At 41.5% G+C, this 5,121-nt stretch overlaps 1 pseudogene; it reads right to left on the bottom strand.

Annotated features, from left to right (window-relative positions):
* Window positions 1–3,534: 3,534 nt before the first annotated feature.
* Window positions 3,535–4,419, bottom strand: LOC104852119 (annotated as a pseudogene).
* Between the last annotated feature and the right edge of the window lie 702 nt (window positions 4,420–5,121).

Raw genomic sequence — 5,121 nt, forward strand, 5'->3', positions numbered from 1 at the left:
AGGGAAAGATAGATTGGTGACCTGTTCTATTCAGGTCCTCAGTGGATCGGATGATGCATACACATTGGAGAAGAGGGTTTTTAACTCATTCTTCTTATCTGATGCTAATCTTTTCTACAGATACCTTCACAGACATTGAAAATAAAGTTTACCACCTATCTGAGCATCATTTAGCCTAGTAAATTGACGAATACACGTAACCATCACTGTGCATCTTGTCTAGACTGCTCATCCTCTGAAATAAATTCAAAAGGAAGACTGCACATAAACTGACTTGCATTAGTCTCAGAGCTGTGCTCCTGCAGCTCCACTCCTGCTGAAAGAGAGGAGGTGTGTATCACTGCTTACTTGAGAAACATTTAATACAAGATATATAAAGATCTTCCAGATAGGCTTACAATGGACCCCCTCAGTCAGAGGAGTGCAAAAGGGATGTCTGTGCACTGGAGAGCCATAGGATCCAGTCACAGGTTAAAGACCTGCAGCTCACTTTACTGTCCTATATGAGTCTGTCAAGATGCTGAAGGGCCTGTGCTGGAATGCTGAAGAGTGCTAGAAGCCAGGAGAGGTGTCCAAAGTGAAGGTGAAGACAGGAGCTCCTCTGAAGAAACAGAAGCGAGCCTTCTTTGTTTCCCTTTTATGCCATTCAGGATATGTGCCTATTGGTTGGTACCATTTACACCCAGGGTGGGTGTTCTGTTTTCAATAAATTCCTTTAGCCACACCCAGAGCTCTGCTGATCTAATTCAGGGGGCATTTAATTCAAATTGACACAATCAGTTAACTATCATGGAGTTTCAGACCAAAGGCCCCCACTCCCCTCCATTTTCAGCATACTTCCATTATGTTCAAAGCCGCGTCCCGAACAGATAGTAATGGTTTCGTTTGTTGGGCCCTAAGTTTATTTTCCGGGGAAGACCTTTTCATAGGTAATGGAAGCCCTCTGACACTATGTTAGGGGTTCTTAGGGGAAGCAGTTAAGATGACCAGGGTCTGTGGTTCATAGCAAGTGTCATGGGGATTTGTGGCCTTTTCATGACACAGACATGGAAATCATGTAGTGTTTTTTCATCTCTGGTTAGAAATAATTATTGTGTGTGTGGCTGCTCTCATTTTCTATTGGAAAATGGTATCAAATGCATTCTTAGTTTCACATTGTTCCCATCCACCTACTCAAGGTCCATTTCTGTCCTGAAACAGTAAGTGGTAAAAGTGGTATGAACACCCACCCCTCTCAGCAGTAGTCTATTGTGTTGTTAAAGGCTTGTTCTATTAGTTTCCCATGGCTGCTCTAATAACTAGTTGTCACAGTCTGTGACTTAAAACAACTTTATTCTCAAAATTACACAGCCAAAAATTCAAGATAAAACTATAAAAAGACAAGCCGGGCGTGGTGGCGCACTATGGAGCTGAGGCAGGAGGATCGCTGTGAGTTCGAGACCAGCCTGGGCTACATAGTGAGACCCTGTCTCAAAAAAACAAACAAACTATAAACAGACAGGTACAGTGGTCCATACTTATAATCCCAGCTACTCAAGAGACTGAGATGAGAAGGATCGTAAGTGCAAGGCCAGTCTGGATAATTTAGCCCTTGTCTCAAAACAGGGATATAGCTCAGTGGTGCAGTTTTCTTGGATTCAATCTCCAGTACTGCAAAATTAAATGGATGTGTACATGTGTTATGTATATACACATACAGAGCCACACACCCTACAGAAGTTTTGGAGGAGAATCAGTGCATTTCCTTTTATCGCTGCTGGTGGCCGTATTTCTTGTCTTGTGGGTGAACCATTGCCTTCTCTGTGCACATTCATCTAATCTGCCCCTCATGGATATATGTGATTGATTCTGTTTATGGCCCTCTGGGATAATTCAGGAAAACAACTCCGAAGATTCACGATTTAAACGTCTTTTGCCACAGTGAGTAACATTCACAGGTTCTGGAGATTAAGCAGTGATAAATCTTTGCTGAAGCATTGTCTTCTTCCTGCTACACTTGGCTTGGGAAGTGGATACCCTCTGTTGTCAGCTCCCAGAGGTCAAACAAGCTAATAAACCTAGACATTCCAGACAGTTGCCGAACCTTGCCTTAAGCTGAGAGCAGGGACAAAATGGACATCTTTGTGTTTGATGGAAAACAAATAAAATCTTTTTGACAAACTTTAGTTCTGATATGCTGTATTTTGTTTTAAACCTATAATAAAAAGTAAAAATCCCATCTAAGGAAGAGGGGCACCCCTAATTTTGCATACCCCTAAAGTAGTACTTAACATACATTTTATTTTTATTGCGGAAAGTAATGTTTCCTCAGAGAAAATTATCAATGATCATATGGCCATGGGACCTAACATGATTACTGTTTGTCCCCACTCCCTTCTGCCAGTACAGCCTGACCCGCTGGATCCTTCTGTCCAGAGTACAGATCACATGGACCTGGAAGATGTGAGCTCATAGAAGCAAAAATGGATTGACCTTAATTCAGATTATTTTTTTCTTAAATTTAGAAGGCTTCTACTTGTTTATTTTCTTTGCCATGGGGAAATCAAACTAATGCCTGGGGAAGTTAGGAATTGAACAAATTCAGTTGGTAAGTTTAGGTAAATCCTTGTTATAGCCTTGGGTTGTGACTGGGGTCACATTAAAACAATAAAAGTAGAAGTTACAAAGGAAAGAACCAAAAAAATTTAACCACATAATAAAAAATTTTTGCATGGCGGCCAGACTACTTACAGAGTAGAGTAAGGGGATTCCCTGAGATGAAACCAACGACCTATTTAATACCTCCACCTGAGGTTTACCTGACAGATACTGGGGCTTAGAAAATGATAGCCCAAAGTGAAGGCCTCAAGCAAAGTTTTCTCTTACCATCTGCCCTCCTGTATCTCACCCCTCACTCTCCACTAATGCAAATTATAGAAATTAGAAATTCTCTTCAAGTGAAGTCATAGAAACCAGAACACATTTTCTCCAAAGCCAACCATGAAACCTAGAAATACCACTTTACTCTTCCTTGCTTTTCTGTCTTCAAGCTACCTTGTCTGGTAGATCATAAAAGGTCCCATGCCATAGCCAGGAGGAAGGAATACTGCACAGAGGCTATGGTTTCGCTGGGTTTCCCTACATGGTCCATTAGTATTAGATCATGCTTTTTTTTTTTTTTTTGGTCTTCTTAATCACATATCTGCACATGCTTCTTTGAACCTAAGCATAAAAATGGGTAGTCCACTTGATCTTGGGTATTCATTCTGAAGGCTCTTCCCCCCCCCCCCCAAGGACATTGATCTGCCTTTTACTTTGAGAGCCAAATAAAAGTTTAGTATCTGAAACATTTTCAACAAAATTTTTGTGCATAATGTAAATAACAGCATCAGGGACTGCTATAAATTTGCATCATACTGCATTCAGGATGTTTCATCAATAAATGGGACTCTTAAATGCTTGTGACTGCTGAAAATGATTCCAGCTGTTCATCGAATACCATGTGGGATTTTTCTACAGATATTTCATACATTAAATTCAATCTATATTCTGAACAAAAACTTGAGTCATTCACATAGTGTTGAAGCAAATGATACAGTCTGTATTTGAACTGCACTGCCCATCCACAGACTCAGGCTGCCTTTAGCAGAAACACCTTCTGTCTCGGATCAGCTGCATCAAGATGGATCATCAGCTAGGTCATGCTGGTCAAAATAACTGCTAAACAAGCAGATTAATAAATTCAAAACAGGAGCCCCCATCTTTGGTGTACACTGAGAGCCTCACTTGAAAGCACCTTCTTGCAAGCTGCCAAATCGGAGTGAGCTTTGGGAAGTAAAGGCTTCTCAAGGGATGCCAATAAAGTATGTAAAAGCATGTTCCCAATTTGAGATTAAAGTCTTTTTCTCCAAACCAATTACTCAGATATTCCAAGACACTAGTTACTGTTGCCTGATTCATTCTGCTAACAGTACTAAGCAAGGAAGGAAATCCAATTTGTACAAAATCAATTCCAGGACTTTGATTTATAGTTGGCCCAACAGCCCCTTCAGCACATAACTTTTCTCCTAGACAGAATTTTTTCCAACTTTCTTCATCAGATTTTGATATAGTCACATTACTTGCCAACTACTGTGATTTCTGTTCACATTCTGTTGAGCAGCTGAAAACTGCCACTTGTTGCTGTTCCAACTGAAGTATTGGGGTTCAACCTTCACACTTTGCTTCCTTTTCAACTTCTTTAGTTCAATTTGAGCTACCACACATCTGGACCCTGAGCTGCTTGAGGGCACTGAGGCTCCTTAGGGGTACTGAGGAATTGAAACCTTCCCTCAGGTCACAGGGCTCTACTGGCAACAGCAAGGGCATCTGCTCTTCTACTGCAGACTCCGTGGGTACCCATGCCATAGTCTCCATCCTCGCCAGTCCTGAAGAAGTCATGCACAGAAGCTAGGTCTTGGCACAGGTGCGCAAGTAAGTGTCTTTGGCCTCTGATAGCTCTTAGGTTACAAAAGTCTATGAGCAAATAATTTTGTTGCAATCTTGGTATGGGGTGTTGGCCTTAACCCTTTATAATGGGCAGGAAAGGGATCACCCCCCTTTCACCTCTATACATGGTTATGGTATACTTGTGTAATTGTTCATTGCACTATCTGTGAAACCATTTGTGGCAAACATATGTGTTATATTCCTTCATGCTGCCCCATGCTTCAACCTACAAAAATCTCTGGCAAGAGACATACATACTGGCCTAGATTATACCTTTTGGAGAGTTGTGTGTGCTACATCAAAACTCCACTCCTCATATTCTTCTTTTTTCCTGGTCTGATTCTAATCATAATTCCAAAGGAGAGAAGAAGGTAGGCAGAAATATAGGACACTAGTAGTTTAACCTTGGGTATCATAACCAATTACCCTAAGCAAATGTAGAAGAACTCACTATAAAAACACTGGGTGTGTTACTGTTTCAGGCTGCCAGCTACAGGAACTAAGCCTGGGCATCAGAAGCAAGAGAGCATATCAGGAGAACTTGGAGGCTCACTGACAAAGGGAAGTTGGAGGCCTTGACTTGGGAAGGTGCTGAGACATCAAGAGCCACAGCTGTGATCCTCCAACCTCCAGCAGGAAAAGGCTGGCCATTTG

This window comes from Fukomys damarensis, unplaced genomic scaffold (genome assembly GCF_012274545.1).
Source record: "Fukomys damarensis isolate Sample0158 unplaced genomic scaffold, DMR_v1.0_HiC HiC_scaffold_2, whole genome shotgun sequence".
NCBI classification, from domain to species: Eukaryota; Metazoa; Chordata; class Mammalia; order Rodentia; family Bathyergidae; genus Fukomys; species Fukomys damarensis.